This window comes from Molossus molossus, unplaced genomic scaffold, assembly GCF_014108415.1.
Source record: "Molossus molossus isolate mMolMol1 unplaced genomic scaffold, mMolMol1.p scaffold_m16_p_9, whole genome shotgun sequence".
NCBI lineage: Eukaryota > Metazoa > Chordata > Mammalia > Chiroptera > Molossidae > Molossus > Molossus molossus.
In genome coordinates this window covers 27513554-27536748 of record NW_023425403.1, presented here as the reverse complement: position 1 = coordinate 27536748, position 23195 = coordinate 27513554, and the positions used below count along the sequence as shown (strand labels likewise).

The 23195-nt window shown below is 37.4% G+C and overlaps 1 protein-coding gene across 1 annotated transcript in view; it reads right to left on the bottom strand.

The window, feature by feature from the left end:
• Positions 1-23195, bottom strand: part of LOC118622326 (disintegrin and metalloproteinase domain-containing protein 32-like) — an 89341-nt gene that overhangs the window by 8534 nt on the left and 57612 nt on the right. The window lies entirely within an intron of this gene.

Below are 23195 nucleotides of genomic sequence, written 5' to 3'. Positions count from 1 at the left end.
AATTAATTCAAAGTTAACTGATTATAAACCTTAATTACATCTTCAAATTTCTTCATCTTCACTATATAATATAATCACAGGAATGATATCCCATCATGCATATAGTGGTTCTGCCCCAACTCAAAGTGTATTATGCAAGACATGTATATCAGGAGAGTCTTGGGGGCCATCTTAGAATTCTGCATAGCACAGTCACCTTCTCTAAAATGAACCTCGCTAAGCCTAACTGCTTCATCTATAAAAGCAGATGATAATATCTACCGCAATAGATTGTGATGAAAATTTTTTTCTTTTTTTCTCCAATTTTTATTAATGTATTTTTGTTACAGATGTTTCTCAATTGCGATGAGAATTAAGATGGTATTTATTTAGTCGCTATTAATTCTCAGCTAATTCCTCAAGATCAAGATTTCTCCTGTTTACCTGTCCCTTCCATGATTTACATTTTTCCCACTATCTTTTCCATTTTTTTTCTTTTTATTGATTTTAGAGAGAGGAAGGTAGAGGAAGAGAGAGATAGAAACATCGATGAGAGATCAGTAGACGAATGGATAAAAAAGCTGTGGTACATATACACAATGGAGTACTATGCAGCTATAAGAAAGAAAGATCTCTTATCCTTTGAGATGACATGGAGGGACCTGGAAAGTATCATCCTAAGTGAAACAAGCCAAACAGAGAAAGACAAGTATCATATGATCTCACTTATTTGTGGAATATAATGAACATAACAGTCTGAGGAATGGGGTAGTCCCAGAGACGTGGAAGTGGGGTACAGACTGACAATCCCCGGAAGTGGGGGTGGTGGGGGAGAGATAAACCACAAAAGTTATATGCATGAACAATGGACATGGACAACAAAGCTGGGGACAGGGTGGGAAGGGAGGGGTAGGGGGGAATCAGTGAAGGGAAAAAAGAAACATCTGTAACAAAAATAAATTAATTAATTAAAAGAAAAAAAAAAGAAACATCAATGAGAGAGAGCATCGATTGGCTGCCTCCTGTATGCCCCCCACTGGGGGTTTGGCCCAAAACCTGGGCATGTGTCCTGACCAGGAATTGAACTGGTGACCTCTTGGGGCATAAGTCGATGCTCAACCACTGAGCAACACTAGTTAGGCTTTCCCACTACTTTTTAAATTTTTTTATCTTCTCCTAATTCAATATCTTTCCCCCATTTTTAAACATTGGTCCATCAAAAGTGATTATAGCCCTGGTTGTTTGACTCAGCAGTTAAGATCATCAGCCTGTGGTCACAGGTTCAACGCCAATCAAGGACAAGTACCTGGGTTGCAGATTTGATCCCCAGCCTCATTCAGGGTCATGCAGAAGGCAACCAATCAATATGTCTCTCTCACAGCAATGTTTCTCTCACTCTCACTCTCTCTCTCCCTCCCTCCCTTCTCCCCCCCCAAAAAAAAATCAGTGGAAAAATATCCTCAGGTGAGGATTAACAAAATAAATAAATAAGTGGGTGTGTATATACCATAAAGACAGGCAATGTTATTTTTAAGTATTCACAATGTTTAATTAGTTCAGTTGTGAACCTGGTATCTGCAATACCAGGTTAAAAATTCCAATACAGGGATTGTTAAACAGCATGATAATATCTAGGGATGACGTTCTTCATCCAGTCCAATTTTTATTAGTTGATCTATTGCATCTAAAGGTACCAATGAGCCATATTATTAACTTCCCCCTTGAATAACTCTCATTAGTGTTAGGGACTTTCTCTCAGATTAGTTTGGGTTTTTCGGAGTGAGATAAAAACACTTAAAGGGCAACACTGCAAATGTGAACTCACATATCAAATATTCCCTTAAGTCCACTATACTGACCAAATCTACTAAGGGAGAGAATTTGTTCTTCACTATTCCAAATGATATAGATTCCCTGTATTCTATTGTCAAAGGCTATGAAGTACAATAAAATAGTGAACGTAACCTAACATTCGACTCACCTCATCTCATGACTAACAGGCATTTACAATTTAACATATCCTAAAACCAAATTATGTTTTACCCCTAGACTTCCTTATCTCAGTTTATGGGACCATTTGATCAACCAGATATTCAAGCCAAAACTTAGGAATCATCCTTGATTTACTTTTTCCCCCTCACTACCTGTCTCCACTGTCTAATCCAAGTCTTTTTGACACTACTTCCTAAATACAGCCTGGGCCTGACCACTTCTCACCTTCTTCATGGTCACCACTCTTGCAGGAGCTGTCATCAATTCTCTTCTAATATGCTACAACAGCCTTCTGATCAATTTCCTGCTTGCACCACTGTCCACTCCTCATAGTGCATCTCCAAACCATAAATCAGAATGATTTTTTAAAATAAAAATCACAAAGCAGACTCCCACTTAAATATCTCTAATGGCTTCCCCTTACACAAAGAATAAAATCCATCTTTTACCACCATCTTCACTCAGCCTGGTTCACTACACTTCAGCCACACTGTTCTTTTTTTTATCCTTAAACTCACTCCATTCAATCCCAACTCAGTAACAACAGTTCTCGCATTTCTTTGCCTGAAATGCTCTTTCACAAGATCATCTCCTCACTAGCTCCTTTTGAGTATTCAGATTTTTATTTAAATGTAACTTCCACACAAAACTGTCTCTGTACACCCTATCTAAAGCAGCCTACCTTCATCATCACTCTTTCTCCTGTCATCAGGTATTGTTGCTGCTGCTGTTGTTTTGTTTTGTTTTTTATCATAACACTGACCACTAATAGAAATGATAGTGCATATTTATTTACTAATCTTTATTATTTGTCTGAACCCTTATAACACTACTAATGGAAATGATTAAATTTATTTATTTACTAATTTTTTATTGTTTATTGCCTGAACCCTTCAGTAGAATATAACCTCTGTAGGAATAAGAACCCTAATTTTTGTCCTGTTCATCCCTAGATTTCCAGTGCTAGAAGAGTGCCTTACCCAACTGAGGTGTTAAATATACATTTATGAAACAAATTTTAAAAGATCAATATCTTGGGTAACTATATCTCTTGATCTGTCTTCCTTATGAATTTTAACATTTAAAATCAGGTCCTCCAAAATAAGTTATACCTGTTTTATTTGAAGCAACAAAGAATTTTAAAGATTAACATTTGAAATGAATGCCTTAGTGATCTCTTCCCAAATTATGTTTCCAATGTCACCTCACTAATTTCATTATATGTTCTTTATTGAAACAGGCAATTTTTTTTCAATAATCACCCAAGAATATTTTTTTATTTATCTTCAGATAAAGTGTGAAGGAAAGAGAGAGAGACATTGATGTGAAAAAGACACATCGACTGGCCACCTCTTGCGCGTCGCTGACCAGGGCCGGGACTGACCTGCAACCAAGGTACTTGCCCTTGACCAGAATCCAATCCATGACTCTTTGGTCCATAGGCTGAGCCAAACCAGCCATGGTGAAGAAATATTTTTCAAAGAATTATCAGGTAAAGCCAATTTAAATTTTCCACAAATGGGTTAAGAGAGTAGCAATCTTTTCCTCATGGCTCCTAAAACAGTCTTGTGAGATTATTTAAGATAAGTAAGCATGAACTCACTTATAGAATCTGAAGCTCCTTGAGCTAAATAATTCTTTTCCATCTCCAATAAACTACAGATTACTACTGTAACATTAGCTAAAATGATAAATAACCATTTTCTAGTAAGTCCAGAAAGCCCATAAATAATTATAAGAATGAGAAGAGACATTAAATGAAATGTCACTTAAGCCCTGGCTGGTTTGGCTCAGCAGTTAGTGTCCACCCTCGGACCAATGAGTCATGGGTTCAATTCTGGTTAAGGACACATATCTCGGTTGCTGTTCATCCCCAGCCCTGGTCGGGATCTTGCGGGAAGCAATTGGTCGATGTGTCTCTCCCACAGCAATGTTTCTCTCTCTTTCCCATTCACGCTCTCTCTCTCTCTCTCCCCCAACCCCTCTCTCCCACTCCATCTGAAGATAAATGGAAAAGTATCGTTGGGTGAAAATTTTAAAAAAAGAAAGAAACACCACTTATTACATTGGCCTTGAAGGAAGAAATATAGGTAAAGTTTCTCTCTTTCTCTTGTTTTCATCATTGCAGCTTCATTTTTCTATCTCATTGAGGCACACCTTTTTCCACATAGCAAAAATCATAGCTGCCAAAAACTCTACAGCTCTCAGAGAAAAAATTTTCTTCTTAAACTGTCCAAAATTCTCAGAAAAGACTCACAGCCTCTCCAACAAGGTAATCCATGATATACTGACTAAAGGGTCAAAATTCAACAGAAAGATAAAACAATTATAAATGTTTTATATATAAACATAAAACATATAAAGCATAAGACTGACAGATCTGACAGGAGAAATTGATAGCAATATAATATTATAAGACTTCTCTACCCCATTTACAATAACAGAACATCCAGACAAAAAAAAATCAATAAACACAGTAAATCAATTATGTTTGTAATACACTAACAATGAGTTATCAGAAAAGAAAAATTTTTTTTTCTTTATTGAGTTTTAGAGAGAGAGAAAAGAAGAAGGAGAGTTATAAACATCGATAAGAGAGAACATGGATTGGCTGCCTCCTGCATGTCCCCCACTGGGGACCAGGCTCACAACCCGGGCATGTGCCCTGATTAGGAACTTGACTGGTGACCTCTGGGTTCATGGATCGACACTCTACCACTGAACCACACTGGCTGGGCAAGAAAAAGTATTTTAATCCCATTCATAATAACAACAAAAGAAATAGAATCAAGAATGAATTTAAGCAGAAAGGTAAAAGACTTATACATTGAAAATTATAAGCAGTAATAAAGAAAAACAAAAATGACATAGAAAATGGAAAGAAACTCTATGTTCATAGATTTGAAGAATTAATATTGTTAAAATATCCATACTACCCAAAGTGATTTACAGATTCAATGCCCTCCCTACCAAAATCCTAATGGAATTCTTTACACAAATAGAAAAAACAATTTTAAAATTGATATAAAACCACACAAAAAATCACAAATAGCCAAAGCAAAAATAATAATGCTGGAGGTATCACATATTCTGATTTCAAAATATATTACAAAGCTACAGTAATAAATACTATATGATACTGGCATGAACACAGACATGTAACTCAGTGGAACAGAACAGAGATGCCAGAAATAAATCCACACATCTATATTCAACTGATTCTCGAAAAGGGTACCAAGAACATACCATGGGGAAAGGATAGTTTCTCTGGTAAATGGTGTTGAAAAAACTGGATGTCCACATGCAGAAGAATGAAATTGGACTTATTTCACATCATACACAAAAATCAACTCAAAATAGATAAAAGATTTAAGTGTGCTTAAAAGTGATGTAACCAAAATGGCAATATAAGAGACTCCAGCCTTTCCATTTCCCTACAAAAATTCAACAGTTGGGTAACTATCCATGACTAAAAACAGTTCTGGGAGAGATGTAATGTTCACTTAGGAAATTTTAGCAATACAAGTATTATGAAAAAAAAAAAAAATCCTGAGAATAATCACACAGGAAGAGAAGAAAGACAGCATAACTTGGTCTGCATTAGCCATCCCCCATGTCCATATTGTTCAGCACCAATGGAGAACTTCCTAGAAAGTTCTTCCTATAAAGAGTTCCCCTGACCTAGAAAGAAAGAATGAGGTGAGGGACCAGTTTCTCCGGGTTTCCAGAGCACTGCATAAAGGTCCTGCTTTGGATTCACCCTACCCACACCAGCAAAACAGCTAGAAACAATGAAGAAACTTGGGTCTAGTAATAGCAGTCATATAGTAGAAGTGACCAAGGTCCACAGGGACCTGCTCTGCAGATTAACCCAGGAGATTTCACCACTGACTGAACCATAGCCAGCACAGTCACCACAGATACCATACCTGCATATTTCAACAGCTTTCACACACAGGTACTCATAATTGCTGGTGCTAGGTGCCTAAGTTTCTTCCTGTTCCATCCAAATTCACCCATGCCAGAGTCCAAGAACCATACCTTCAGCCAGCTCAGGCCTCTGTGGCTGTGCAAGGTACAAGATTCTGGCATAAACTCCCACCCCCAGTTCACCCCACCACCATAAGTATGTGCTTCAGCCCATACAGCTGTTCACTTACACATCACTGGCTCAATGTCTGTCACTAGCCTCCTCTAAAATATGTACACCTTAGAGGGTGTTCAGCTACAAAAGAACACACAAACTGTCAGAGCTTCCTATGAGCTTGCATCAGGTATTGTCTTCAGTCACTGGCCTACACCACAAGAACATCTGGAGTTGGTTCCTCCATATGCACGCAGCCCAAATACTGTCACCAGACTCCAATGCATTTTACATAACTGGGCAGTAGGGTGCAGCTATGGTAAAGCACTCTGACAACCAGGAATACCAAAGCTGTCAGTTAGCCCATAATTGGCCATAGCCCTTGCTGCCTGGCTGACCACCATCATTAATGAGCTGAAGAGACATCACATGCCTCAGGACTCAGTGAAACCAACATGTCCCTGAACCAGGTGCCAGGCACCACTAGACACAGGTCAAAGCACATGTCAGAGTGCCCCCACCCACTACTGAAGGCCTTCTCTTAACAAATCAGTCCATAAAGTCTGGAAGAGGTGACTGCTTCTTCAAATATGTAGACATCTACATAAAGCTACAGGGATCACAAAAAATGTAGGGAAATATGACACCATCAAAATAACAAAATAAATGGCTTCAAAAAATGGAGATCCAGAAACTGTCAGAAATATTTCAAAATAATTGTTCTAGAGATGCTCAAAGAGCTACAAAATAACATGAAAACATAAATAAACAATTTAATGACATCAGGAAAACAACACAAGAACAAAATGAGAGGTTCAACAAATAAATAAAAAATATTTTTAAATGGCCAAAGAGAAATTCTGGAACTGAAGACTACAAGGACTTAACTATAGAGAGCTTCAATGGTAGAACTGACCAAACAGAAGACAGAATCAGTGAGCAAAAAAATACATCACTAGAAATTATCTAGTCAGAGGAGAAAATAAAAAAATAATTTTAAAGGATGAAGAAAGGCTATGGAACTTAGGAGCACTATCAACAAAAATAATATGTAAATCACTGGAGTCCCAGAAGGAAAAGTAAAAGGTAGAAAGATTATTTTTTAAAATAATGGCTGAGAATATTTCAAACCTGGGAATACAACCCAGTTCATAAAACTAATAGGTTACCCCAAGTTTTCAATATAAATTAATCTTCACCAAGACATATTACAATAAACTGCCCAAAATAAAAGACAAAGACAGAATTTTATAGCAGCAAGAAAAAATATCTCTTATAAAAGGGAACCCCTATAATGTTATCAACAGATTTCTCAGCAGAGACCTTGCAGCCCATAAAAAAAAAAAAAAAAAAAAAATGGAATGATATATTCAAAGTTCATGGGGGGGGGGATGGGGGAGACTGTCACCCAGGAATACTTTAAGCAGCAAATTTGTCATTCAAAAATTAAGGTGAGATAAAGACCTTCCTTGAAAAACAAAAGCTAAGAGAATTGATCACCATAAAAATTGTTTTACCTTACAAGAAATGCTAAAAGGAGTTCATCAGCCTCAAATGAAAGGAGCTAATCAGTAATATGCAAACAAATGAAAATATACAAAACACTAGTAAAGGCAAGGATATACTCAGATTCATAATATTTTAAAATTTTAATATGATGGTGTGTTAACTATTTAATATAAAGGTTAAAAGACAAAAGTATTAAAAACAGCAATAGCTACAATTTCTTAATGGATACATACTACAAAAGACAAATTATGAAATCAAAAATAGAAGGGAGCCCTGGCCAATGTGGTTCAGTTGGTTGGAGCATTATCGATACACCAAAAGATGGCGGGTTCTATTCCCAGTCAGGGCACATACCCAGGTGGCAGATTCAACCCCTGATCAGGGTATGTGCAGGAAGCAACCAATCAACATTTCTCTCTCATATCCTCTTCTCTCTCTCTCTCTCTCTCTCTCTCTCCCTCTCTCTCTCCCTCTCCCTTTATTCCTTTCCCTACAAATCAATTTTTTAAGAAAGGAAGGGAGAAAAGGGTAGAGCTTTTCATGGAATCAGAGTAAAATTGTTATCACTGTAAAATAGACTGTTATTCCAATAATATGTTCAACATAAGTCTCATGGTAACCATAAATGAAACACTTGTAGTAGATTCACAAATGATACAGAGAAGAGAATCAAAGAATTCTATTATGAAAAATTGCATATTCACAAAGGCAATAAGAGAGGAATAAAGGAACAAGAGAACTACAAAACAGCGAAAAATAATTAACAAGATGGAATTAGAAAATACTACCCATCATTACTCTAAATGCAAATGGATTAAATTCTCCAATCAAAAGAAATAAAGTTGAAAAACAAAAAGATGGCAGCAGGCAGAACAGGAGCAAGGGTGTGTGTGTGAGAGTGTGAGTGTGAGAGAGTGTGACTGGACATGAGTGTGGACAAGCAACCTTGAGCAGTGCAGAAAGGTGGGGCAGCAGGTTCCAGGGCTGTGGACAGGACGCAACCAGCCACCGCAGTAAGTTCTTGTTAGGCTGCTTCTTTTCCCTGCACGGCCAGAAGATGCGTGGTCTTCTCTAGGAGGCAGCAGCATGGAGCAACTAGGGCCAAGCAACCTGAGTCCACCAGTGCACCTTGCACCATCGGACCACTGGACCCTGCTGTGTCAACGCAGACCAGTGGACAATAGCAGTGCTGCCAAGGTGCCAGCTCAGGGAAGCAGCAACTGGCTGGGGGCTGAGCACCACCCCCAGCAGCAGTAGTGCCAGCTTGGGAGCCCACCACCTACCCCCACAGCAGCAGTGATGGGGCAAGAGTAGAGCCCCACCCCCAGCAGCAGAGGCTCAGGGGCAGATGTCCATCCCCATGCAGCAACAGCACGGATCAGCAACTGAGACCTATCCCCAGCAGCATCAGCAGAGGATGATCAGGAGTAGTGCCCCATCCCAAGCAGCAGCAAGGCTCAGGCAGCTGAGATCTGTCCCTGACAACTGCAGCGGTAGATGTGGAGTGGAGCCCCTACCCCAGCAACAGCAAAGTCCCAGGAGCTGAGCACCCTGAGCCCCCAACAGCAGCAGAGGATTGGGAGCTGAGAGTACCCAATGGCAACAGCAGCAGCAGTAGCAGTGCAAACTGGGAGCTGACACTCACCCCCAGCAGCAGCGACAGCAACTGATCAGGAGCTGAGCCACACAGGCAGCAGAAGACCCCAGCAGAATACCAGCTGAACCCACACACCGTAGCAGCGCACCAGCAGGAGACGCACACCCCTGTAGTGCACCAGGGTGACCCACGCCTCCTAGCAGCACGTACCATGACAAACCAATACCATCCACCAGTTGTCAGTCCTCCAGGACGCACAGCAGGAAAGAGGTACCACACACCAAAACAGTCTGGGAGGCACAGCAGCCTTATTTGATACACACTGACTTGCCTACACATCCTAACATCCCTCACCAGGCCTAGACTACAAATCAGCTAAAATGGTGACACAAAGAAACAGCAAACAAATGAAAGAAAAGGAGGAATCACCAGAAAAGGAACTACATGAGATGGAAGCAAGCAACTTGTCAAATAAAGAATTCAAAGTAATGATTTTAAGGATGCTCAAACAATCTAGTAAAAAATACAAGCAACTTGCCCTGGTCGGTTTGGCTCAGCGGTTAGAGCGCCCGCCTGCGGTCCAGAGAGACCCGGGTTCGGTTCCCGCTAAGGGCATGTACCTTGGTTGCAGTTTGTCTCCGGCCCTGGTTGGTCGTGTGGGTGGCAGCCACTCGATGTGTCCCTTTCACATCGATGTCTCTCTCTCTCTCTCTTCCTCTCTCTCCCTCCCACTCTGTCTGTACAAAAAATGGAAAACTGTCCTCGGGTGAGGATAAAAAAAAAAAAAAATACAAGCAACTTAATAAAAATTATAAAGAGCTCAGTGGGAACTATATCAGCATAAAAAAAGAGGTAGAAGCTATGAATAAAAATCAAGTGGAAATAAAGAATGCCACAGATGGCATAAAAAATACCCTAAAAGGTCTCAATGGTAGATTAGAAGAAGCTCAAGACTGAATGAGTTAGAAGACAAGGTAGAAAAAAAAAAAACAAATAGAGCAGCAAATTGAGGGAAAAAATTAAAAAGCAGGAGGAAAGTTTAAAGGGGCTTTGGGAATACAAAACATAACAACATTCACATCATAGGGTTAGCATAAGAAGAAGAATTGGTGAAAGGAATAGACAACCCATTTGAAGAAATTATGACAGAAAACTTCCCCAATTTGGTGAAGGAAATAGTGACACAAATCCAGGAAATACAGAGAGTACTAAGAAAGAGGAACCCAAAAAGACCCATAGCTAGACACATCATAATAAAAATAGCAAACATTAGAGACAAAGAAAGAATATAAAAGAAACAAGAGAGAGACAGAAAGTAATCCATAAGAGAGCTCCCATTATGCTGTCAGCTGATTTCTCAATAGTAACACTGCAGGCCAGAAGAGAATGGCATGAAGTATACACAGTAACAAAAAAACAAGGGTCTGAATCCAAGATGATTCTATCCACCAAGGCTATCATTCAAAATTGAAGGTGAAATAAAGAGCTTCATAGACAAAAAAAAAACTAAAGTAATTTACCACCACCAAACCAGCACTGCAAGAAATGTTAAAGGGACTGCTGTAAGAAGAAGAAGAAAGAAAGAGAGAGAGAGAGAGAGAGAGAGAGAGAGAGAGAGAGAGAGAGAGAGAAGAACACAGGCATAAAATAAAAATGGCAACTAATAAGTATATATCAATAATAACCTTAAATGTAAATGGCTTAAATGCTCCAATCAAAGACATAGGGGAGCTGATTGGATAAGAAAGCATGACCCATATATATGCTGTCTACAAGAGACCCACCTCACAACAAAAGACTCACACAGAATGAAAGTAAAGGGGTGAAAAAAACTTCCAGGCAAATTGAAATGAAAAAAAAAAAAAAAAAAAGCTGGTGTAGCAATATTCACACCTGATAAGATAGACATCAAAACAAGGGCCATAATAAAAGACGAAGAAGAAAAAATGGTGGTGGAGTAAATGGAAGCTACAGAGACCATCTCACAATACCAAACTGGAATTACAACTAAAACAAAGGCAAATCATTGAGAAAAAGCAACAGACAAGCAGTGAGAGAGGACCCGCATAACAGGGGAAAGAAAGAAAAAAAAACACTGAATAGAGCCTGGTACAATCTGCAGAGGCACAAGAGGGTGGGCCGGGAGCCCATGGTCAGCAGCTCTTTTAGCTGTGAGCAGCTCCCTCAGCACCAAACTGGCTCCACAGCAGAGAGAGTCAGGACAGAGCACTAAATTAGCCACAGCCACTCACCTTGGGCTCTGGCAGAGGAAGGGTGGACTGGACTGGAACTGTGTGGAGACTACAGAGATCAGATAGCGGGGAGAGCTGGAATAGCAGTGGGAGTTGTTTGCTGAATCACTCCCTCACAGGACAGTAGCTATCTTACTCAAAAAGCTCCTTTAAGAGACCCAGGGAAAAGAAGCAGTCCCTCTCTCAGGAATTTAACACCAACCAGCCAGGCCAGAGAAATGCACATTGAGGCTCATTAACAGCCAGCAAGCATCTTCCCTGCCCTCGGGAAATCCTATTACCCTGAACACCTGAGAGAGTTTTTCATTCAGTTGAGGGCTACAACCCAAGGCTCATCAAGTAACTGAGACTAAAAGACTCCAAGAAAAAAGCTAGAGGTTAACTGAATGTTTCCTGAGCTTGCAAATCTACCCAGGAAAGGAATACTTGATAGTGGTGTTTAATGTGGGACTTCCCACACTCATCCAAACCCAGTAGAGAGATCCACACACAGCAGAATACCAACACCCACAGGAAAAATCTGGCAGGCTCCAAAACCCACTGAGACAGCAAAAATGGCAAGACAAAGAAACAAATCCCAAATAATAGAACAAGATAATTTGATAGAAGATGAGATAAATGAAAGGGAATTGAGCAAGATATCAGAGGAAGAGTTCAGAATAATAATCATGAGGAAGCTCAACAGCATGAATAAAGATATAGAAGCATTGAAAACCACCCAATTGGAAATGAAGAATGACATAGCAGAAATAAAAAACATAGTGGAAGGCATAACCAGCAGAGTACAGGAGGCCAAGGATCAGATCAGTGAATTAGAAAACAGGCTAGAAAAAATTGCTCAATCATAGAATCAAAAAGAAAGAACAACTAAAAAACAGGAAGACAACCTAAGAGAACTGTGGGACGATATGAAACATAATAACATCTGCATCACAGGAGTTCCAGAAGAAGAAGAAAATAAGCAAGTGTTAAAAAATATATATTTGAAGAAATGATAACAGAAAAAATCCCTAACTTCCTAAAGAAAAAAGGCATACAAATACAAGAAGCACAGAGAACCCAAGTAATAAGAACCCAAAGAGGTCCACACCAAGACACATAATAATTAAAATGCCAAAAATTAAAGATAAAGAGATAATCCAAAAGAAAGAAAGAGATAAGCAACTGGTTACCTAGAAAGAAACCTCCATAAGGCTATCAGCTTACTTCTCAACAGAAACACTACAGGCAAGAAGAGAATGGCATGAGGTAATCAAGGTCATGAAAGACAAAAATCTGAATCCAAGACTACTCTATCCAGCAAGGCTGTCATTCAAAATACAAGGTGAAATAAAGGGCTTCCTAGACAATAAAAGGCTAAGGGAATATATTAGCACCAAACCAGCACTGCAAGGAGTATTAAAAGGACGGCTGTAATTAGTAAAAGAAATAGGAAGAAAAATATAACCACAATAAACAAAAATGGCAATAAATAAGTACATATCAATAACCTTAAATGTGAAAGGATTAAAAGGTCAGATCAAAAGACAGAGTAGCTGATTGAATAAGAAAGCATGAGTCATCTATATGTTGTTTACAAGAGACCCACCTCACAACAAAAAACTCACATAGGTTGAAAGTAAAGGGATAAAAAAAAAAAAAAAATCTTCCGCCCTGGCCAGTTTGGCTCAGCGGTTAGAGCGTCGACCTGTGGTCCTGAGAGACCCAGGTTCAGTTCCCGCTAGGGGCGCATACCTCGGTTGCAGTTTGTCCCTGGGCCTGGTCGGTCGTGCGGTAGCAGCCACTTGATGTGTTCCTTTCACATCGATGTTTCTCTCTCTCTCTCTTCCTCTCTCTCCCTCCCACTCTACCTGAACAAAAAAATTAGAAAATGTCCTCGGGTGAGGATAAAAAAAAAAAAACTTCCAAGCAAACGGAAAGAAAAAAAAAAGCTGGGGTACCAATACTCATACTGATAAAATAGTTTTCAAATGAAGGCCATAACTAGAGACAAAGAAGGCCACTACATAATATGAAAGGATCTATCCAACAGGAAGATAAATCTTTGGTAAATATATATGCACTTGACATAAGAGCACCAACCTGTGCTGGAGGACATCAAAAGAAATATCGACAGCAATACAATCATAGTGGAGACTTCAACACCCTATGACATCACTAAATAGATCCTCTAGGAAAAAAAATTAACCAGAAAATAAAGACTCAAAACGATGCACAAGATCAAAAGAATTTAATAGCTATCTACAGAGAATTACACCCAAAATTTCAGAATTCACATTCTTCTCAAGTGCACATGGGACATTCTCAATGTTAGATCACATGTTAGGACACAAACTAAGTCTCTACAAGTTCAAGAAGATTGAAATCATATCAAGCATCTTCTCAGATCACAATGGCATGAAACTAGAACTCAATTACAACAAAAACATTCAAACATTTGGAGGCTAAACAGCATGTTATTAAAAAACAAATGGGTTAGCAAGGAGATAAAGGAAGAAATTAAAAACTTCTTGGAAACCAATGAAAATGAACACAAAACAACACAAAATTTATGATAAGGATGTGGCAAAAGCAGTCCTGAGAGGAAAGTTCATAACACTACAGGGCTACGTCAAGAAACAAGAAAAATTTCTAACTTACTATCTAACCTCACAACTTAATAGAAAGCAAACAAAAAGGAAACCCAAGAGCAAGTAGAAGGAAAGAAATAGTAAAGATCAGAACAGAAATAAATGAGATAGAGACCAATAAAAACAATTCAAAAGATCAAAGAAATAAAGGGCTTGTTCTTTGAAAAGATAAAGATTGCTGGACCCTTAGCTAGACTCACCAAGAAACAAACAGAGAGGACCCAAATAAACAAAATCAGAAATGAAAGAGGAGAAGTAACCACAGCCATCACAGAAATACAGAGAATTATTTACAAACACTATGAATTATATGGCAACAAGTTAGACAATCTAAGCAAAATGGACAAATTTCAAGAAACACATAGTCTCATAAAACTAAACAGGGAAGAGATAGGAAACTTGAACAGACCAATAACAACTGAGAAAATTGAAGATATAATCAAGAATCTCTCAGCACACAAAAGCCCAGGCCGGATGGCTTGATGGTGGAGTTTTACCAAACATTCAAAGAACTAACACCCATTATCCTCAAACCATTCCAAAAAATTCAGGAAGAAGGAACACTTCCAAATGCATTTTATGAGGCCAACATAATTCTAATTCCAAACCAGATAAAGACACTATAAAAAAAGAAAACTACAGGCCAATATCCCTGATGAACATAAATGCCAAAATCCTTAATAAAATAATAGCAAATAAGATCCAGCCATACATTTAAAAAATTATTCACCAGACCAAGTGGGATTCATCCCAGGGATACAAGGCTGGTACAATAGCCTCAAATCAATAAATGTGATACATCACATAAACAAAATGAAAAATAAAATCCATATGATCAGTCCTGAACAGTTTTACTCAGTGGTTAGAGCATCAGCCCATGGACCAGAGAGTCCTGTGTTCAATTCCCACTAAGGGCACATATCTTCGTTGCAATTTGTCCCCGGCCCCAGCTAAGGTCATGTGGGTGGCAGCCACTTGATGTGTCTCTCTCACAACGATGTTTCTCTCTCTCTCTTCCTCCTTCTCTCCTTCCCACTCTATCTGAAGATAAATGCAAAATGTCCTTGGGTGAGGATTAAAAAAACAATAACGACAACAACAAAAAAACATATGATCATATAGATAGATGCTGAAAAAGCATTTGACAAAATCCGTCACCCATTTCTGATAAAAACGCTCAGCAATGTGGGAAGTGCGGGATCATATCTCTACAAATTATGGCCATATATGAAAAACCTACAGCGAACATCATACTCAATGAGCAAGAACTAAAAGCATTTCCCTTAAGAACAGGAACAAAACAGGGATGCCCACTTTTGCCATTCTTTTTAACATAGTACTGAAAGTCTTAGCCACAGCAATTAGACAAGAAGAAAAAATAAAAGGGATCCAAATTGGAGAGGAGAAAGTTAACTGTCATTATTCAAAGATGGCATGGTAGTGTACATAGAAAACCCTAAAGACTCCATCAAAAATCCACTAGATTTAATAAACAAATTTGGCAAGGTAGCAGGATACAAAATTCAAATGAAGAAACTGATGGCATACTTATACACCAATAATAAACTCACAGAAAGAGAAACTAAAAAAACAGTCCCATTCACCATTGTGGCAAAAAAAAATTAAGATACCTAGGAATAAACTTAACCAAAGAAGTAAAGGACCTATTTGCAGAAAACTACAGGACCTTGAAAACAGAAATAGAGGAAGGTATAAAAAAGTGGAAGCATATACCTTGTTCATGGATTGGAAGAATTAACATCATTTAAATGTCCATACTGCCCAAAACTATCTATAGATTCAGTGAAATCCCCATTAAAATACCAATGACATATCTTACAGAACTAGAACAAATACTTCAAATGTTCATATAGAATAAAACACACCCCATAGCCACAGCAATCTTGAAAAAGAAGAACAAAGTAAGAGGAATCACAATATCAGATATCAGGTTATACTACAAAGCCACTGTAATCAAACAGCCTGGTACTGACACAAGAACTGGCATACAGAACAATGGAACAGAACAGAGAGTCCTGAAATAGACTCAACATATTAGTCTCAATTAATATTTGACAAAGGTGGCAATAACATATAATGGGGTTAAGACAGCCTCTTTAATAAATGGTGTTGGGCCCTGGCCAGTTTGGCTCATCAGTAGAGCATCAGCCCGCACACCACTGAGTCTCAGGTTTAATTTCAGCCAAGGGCATGTACCTTAGTTGAGGTTTGTCCCCCGCCCAGTTTGGGGTTGTGCGGGAAGCAACTAGTAAATGTGTCCCTCTCACGTTGATGTTTCTCTCTCTTCCCCATCCTCTCCCTCCCACTTTATCTGAATATAAATAGAAAAAAGTATCCTCGGGTAAGGATCAAAAATAATAATAAAAATTAAATTAAATAAATGGTGTTGAAAAAATTGAACAGCTACATGCAAAAAAAATATATAACTAGACCCCCAACTTACACCATACACAAGAATAAATGGATAAAATAGATAAAATGGATAAAAAACTTAAATGTGACACGTGAATCCATGAAAATTCAAGAAGAAAATGTAGGCAACAAAATTTCAGACATCACATATAGCATAATTTTCACTGATACAACACCTAAGGCAAGCAAAACAAAGAAGAAAATAATACATAGGACTACATCAAACTAAAAAACTTCTGCACAGCAAAAGAAACAACCATCAAAAGGGAAAGGGAACTCACTATATGGGAAAGCATAATCACCAATGATACATCAGATAAGGGGTTAATTTCCAAAATATATAGAGTAGTCATAAACTCAACAAAAGGAAGACAAAGAATCCAATTAACAAATGGGCAGAGGACCTAAAGAGACCCTTCTCCAAACAGGACATACCAATGGCAAAGAGACATATGAAAAAATGTTCAATGTCACTAATTATCAGAGAGACACAAATTAAAACACCTATGAGGTATCGCCTCACACCTGTCAGAATGGCCGCCATCAACAAATCATCAAACAACAAGTGCTGGTGAGAGTATAGAGAAAAGGGGACTCTAGTATACTGATGGTGGGAATGCAGACTGGTGCGGCCACTATGAAAAACAATATGGTGTTTCCTCAAAAAATTAAAAATTGATCTGCCATTTGACCCAGTGATACCACTTCAAGGAATATATCCTAAGAAGCCTGAAACACCAATTAGAAAGAAAATACGTACCCCTATGCTCTTAGCCCTATTTACAATTGCTAAGATCAGGAAACAGCCCAAGTGTCCATCAATAGAGTGCTGGATAAAATAGCTCTGGTACATATACATAATGGAATACTATGCAGCTGTAAGAAAGAAAGATCTCTTATCCTTTGAGACGACATGGAGGGACCTGAAGAGTATTATGCTAAGCAAAATAAGTCAATCAGAGAAAGACAAATACCACATAATCTCCCTTATTTGTGGAATATAGTTAAAAAAATAAGGTGATGAACAAAATAGACCCAGAGACATAGAAAGAAGTAAGGTTCAGACTGAAAAACCTCAGAGGAGGGGGAACAGGGAAGGGATGAGATAAACCAAAGAACTTATATGTACATAAGCATAACCAATGGACATAGACAACAATGCCAGGTAAAGAGGATGGGAATTGGAAGGAAGGTGTCTGGGGTGGGGGGGGGGGGGGAGATCTGTAACAAAAATAAATTAATAAAAATTGCAAAAAAAGAAATAATTTTAATAAAATGGCCAAGAGACACATGAAAAAATGTTCAATGTCACTAATCATCAGACAGATGCAATTTAAGATGAATAAGATTCACACCTGTCAGAATGGCTGCCATCAACAAATCATCAAACAACAAGTGCTGGCCAGGGTATAGAGAAAAGGGGACTCTAGTACACTGACGGTGGAAATGCAGACTGGTGTGGCCACTATGGAAAACAATATGGTGTTTCCTCAAAAAATTAAAAATTGAACTGCCATCTGACCCAGTGATCCCACTTCTAGAAATATATCTTAAGAAGCCTGAAACACCAATCAGAATGAATATATGTATCCCTATGTTCATAGCAGCACTATTTACAATTGTTAAGATCTGGAAACAGTTCAATTGTTCAGCAATAGAGTAGATAAAAAGAGCTGTGGCACATATATACATGGAATACCATGCAGCTCCAGAATTGAAGCGCATAAATATCTTAAGCAAATACTTACAAAACTGAAGGGAAAATAGAAAACAATACAATAGTAGGAAACTTCAATATTTCATTTTCAACAATGAATAGATAGCTAGACAGAAAAGCAACAAGGAAACATTGAACTTGGACCAAACTTTTTTTCTTTTTTTTATCCTCACCCAAGGACATTTTTTGCATTCATCTTCAGATAGATGGGGAGGGAGAGAGGGAGGAAGAGAGAGAGAGAAACATCAATGTGAGAGAGACATATCGAGTGGTTGCCACCCACACAACCCCCACCAGGGCCAGGAACAAACTGCGACCAAGGTACGTGCCCTTAGCAAGAACTGAACCCAGACTCTCTGGTCCATGGGCCAACGCTCTAACTGCTGATCCAAACCGGCCAGGGCTTGAACCAAACTTTGAACCAAAATTGACCTAACAGAATACTCCATTCAACAGCAACAGAATACACATTATACTCAAGTGTACATTAAATATATGATAGGACACAATACAAATCTTGGAAAATTTTTAAAAATTCAAACTATCTTTCCTCACAACAAAGGTATAAAAACAGAGGTTAAATACAGAAGGAAAGCTGTACAACCCACAAATGTGTAAATATTAGACAACACTTCAAAACAGCCAATGGGTCAAAGAATACATAAACCATGAAATCAAAAAATATCTTGAAACAATTGAAAAGGGAAACACAACATATAAAATCTATGGGATGCTGAAAATTAGTTCTTAAAAGGGAAGTTTATAACACCTACATTAAGGAAAAAGAAAGATCTCAAATCAACAGCCTTAAAGAAATTTTAAAAAAAGAACAAATAAGTCCAAAGTTAGCAAAAGTAAAAAAAATAACAAAGATGAAAGCAGAAATAAACAAAATAGAGATGAGAAAAACAATGAAAATAATTAACAAAACTAAGAATTGTTTTTGAAAGATACACAAACTGACATTCATCTATTTACTTTTAGCTAGAGTAAGAAAAAGAAAGATGACTCAATAAGAAATAAGAGTAGACATTATAAGTGATACCATAACACACAAATAATCATGAGACTATTATAAACAATTATATGTCAACAAATTGGATAACCTAGAAAAAAATAAATAAATGTCTAGAAACAAACCAAAACTAGATCATTAAGAAATAAAATAAAAATCAGAACAGACTAATAATGAATAAGGAGATTGAATCAGTGATCAAAACCTCCCAACACAGAAGAACCAAACCAGATGATTAGTCTGGTAAATTATACCAAACATTTCAAGAAAAAATTATGCTATTCCTTCTCAAACTCTTCCAAAATTGAAAACGAGAAAATACTTCCAAACTAATCCTATGACTCCAGCTATACTCTGATACAAACGCCAGATAAGAACACTGTAAGAAAAAAAATGAGAGCCCAATATCCCTAATGAATACAGATAGAAAAATTCTCAACAAAATATTGGCAAACCAAATTCAACAGAAAATTAAATGGATCAAACACCATGGTAAAATGGTATTTATCCCTAGAATACAAGGATGGTTATATGCAAACCAATAAATGTGATATGCCACATTCATAAAATGAAGCTAAAAGAATAATATGATCCTCTCAATAGATGTAGAAAAGCATTTGGCAAAATACAACATCCTTTTATGATATAAATGATCAACAATTTAGTGTAGGAAAAATATACCTTAATATAATAAAGGAATAATCCCACAACCAATATCATACCCAGTGGTGAAAGGTTGGAAGCTTTTCCTCTAAGATCAGGAAAAAGACAAGGATGCTCATTTTTCACCAGTCCTATTCAACGTAGTACTGGAAGTAACAGTGAAAGCAGTCAAGGAAGAAAAACAAATAAAAAAGCATTCACATTGAAAAGGAAGAAGTAAAATGTTCATTGTTTGCAGACCATATAATCTTATACAGAGAAAATCCTAAAGACTCTACCAAAAAGCTGTTAGAACTAATCAACAAATTCAGTTAAGTTACAGAACAAAATAATCAACACGGGAAATAAGAAAACTTCTATTTATTAACAACCAAATGGCTAAAAAATAAAGAAAACAATACCATTCCCAGTAGCATCAAAATCAATAAAATACTTTGAGAATACTAGGTGAGAGACTTGTACCCTGTAAACTACATGAATTTCATGAAAAAAAAAAAAAAAATCTAAGAAGACACAAATAAAAGGAAAGATATCCTGTGTCCTTAGATCAGAAGATCTTATATTGTTAAAATGCAAATACAACCTAATGCCATCTACAGATTCAATGCAATCTCTATCAAAATTCCAATGTCATTTTTCATAGAAATAGAAAAAAAACTGTCCCAAATTTGTATGGAACCACAAGAGGCCCTGAATAGCCAAAGAAATCCTGGGAAAGAACAAAGTTACAGGTACACATTTCCTGATTGCAACTCATCTACAGAGCTAAACTAATTAAAACAGGATGGTACTGGCATAAGAATAAATACATAGACCAATTGAACAGAACTAAGGGCCCAAAAACAAACCTCTATATATATGGTCAACTAATATTTGACAAGGGAGCCAAGACTAAATACTCAATGGAAAATGGAGAGGCTCTTTAATAAATAGTTTTGGGAAAACTGGATATTCACATGAAAAAAGAATGAATTGGACCTTCTATTTTGCACAATTCACAAAAAACAATACTAAGTGGATTAAAGACTGAAATGTAAGAACTAAAACCATAACTCACCTAGAAGATATAGGGGGAAAGCTCATTGACATTGGTCTTGGCAGTGACTTTTTGGATATAATACATAAAGCACAAGCAACAAAAGCAAAAAAATGATAAGTGGTACTTCATCAAAATAAAAAGTCACTGCACAGCAAAAGAAATAATCAAGAAAAAATAAGGTAACCTAAAGAAAGAAAAAATATTTGTAAATTATATATCTGATAACAATCTTCAAATATATAAAGAATTCACTGAACTCAATAGAAATAATATTAATAATAATAATTAGATTTTAAATGGGCAAAGGAACTGAATAGACTGTTCTCAAAGAAGACATACAAATGGCCAACAGATACATAAAGTGTTCAACATCACTAATATCAGAAAAATGCAAATCAAAACCTTAATGAGATACCAGCTCACACCTGTTAGGATGGCTCTCATCAAAAAAGTTAAGAGATGGTAAATGTTCTCGAGGTTGTGGGGAAGATGGAACATGTGCACTTTTGGTGGAAATTTAAACTGGCACAGCAACTATGAATAACAGTATGGAGGTTCCTCTAAAAGTTAAAAAATATAACTACCATGTGATCCAATAATCCTACTTCCAATACACTTCATATGCAAAGGAAATGAAAACGGGATCTCAAGAGATATATGCACACCCATGTTCATTGAAGCATTATTCACAATAGGCAAAATATGGAAACAACCTAAGTGTCCATGAATGGATGAGTTGGTAAAGAAGATGTAATATAGCCCAGCTGGTGTGGCTCCGTAGTTGAGCATGGACCAAGAGGTCACTAGTTCAATTCCTGGTCAGGGCATATGCCTGGGTTGCAGGCTGGATCTCCAATAGGGAATGTGCAGGAGGCAGCCAATCAATGTTTCTCTCTCATCAGTGTTTCTATCTCTCTCTCCCTCTCCCTTTCTCTCTCTCTCTCTCTCTCTCTAAAAATCAATAAAAACTTTTTTTAAATGTGATATACATATATGCATACATACAATGGAATATTATTCAGTCATAAGAAAGAAGGGAATTCTATCATCTGCAACGACATGAATGAAACTTGTAGGCATTATGCTAAGTGGACTAAGTTAGAAAGGGAAAGAAAAAAAACTCTATAACATCACTTATATGTGGAATCTAAAAAAGCCAAATTCACAGAAACACACAAACTAAAGTAGTAGTTACCGTGGGCTGGGAGGTGGGAAAAAGGGGAAGATGTTCATCAAAGGTACAAATTTCCAGGAATAAAATGAATAAGTTCTGGGAATCTAATGTACAACATAATGTCTGTTAGGTACCTGAAATTATATACTGGAAAATATAGAAGGTTGCCAAGACAGTAAATCTTGAATGTTCTCACCTCACAAAAATGAAATAGTAATTATGTGACATGGTGGAAGTACTAGCTAATGTTATGGTGCTAATCACTTTGCAAAATATGAGTATCAAATCAACACATTGTGCACTAAACTTATACAATGCTATATGGCAATTATATCTCACTAGTGGTGGGGGTGAAGAGGACTTTAACATGAGACATGAAACTATAAAACTCCTAGCAGAAAATATAAGAAAAAAAGCTCTTAGACATTGGTCCAGGCAATAATTTTTTGCTTATGATACAAAAGCACAGACAGCAAAAACAAAAATAGACAAGTGGGGCTACATTAAACTAAAAAAACATCTCGGCAAATGAAACAATCAACACAGTGAAAAGGAAATATAGAATAAGAGAAGATAATTGCAAATCATATATCTGATGATGGGTTAATCTCCAAAATATATGTCACTCATACAATTTGATAGCAAAAGCAAATAATGAGATTTTAAAATAGCAAAGAACCTGAAGAGAGATTTCACAAAGGAAGACATCAAAGTGGTCATCAGATATATGAAAATGTGCTCAATATCACTAACCATCAGGGAAATGCAAATCAAAAGAACAACTCACACTTTTTAGGATAACTATTATCAAAAAATAATAATAATAAGCTAAGCGAAACAAGCCAAGCAGAGAAAGAGAAATATCACATGATCTCACTTATTTGTGGAGTATAATGAACTAAACAAACTGATGAACAAAATTAACCCAGAAACATAGAGGTGGGATACAGACTGACAAGCCTGTCTGGGGCGAGATAAACCACAGAACTTACATGCATGTATGCATGACCAATGAACATAGACAACAAAGCTGGGGATGGAGCGGGGGGGGAAGCGGAGGAGGATGTCAATGGGGAAAAAATGAGAAATATCTGTAACAAAAACAAATTAA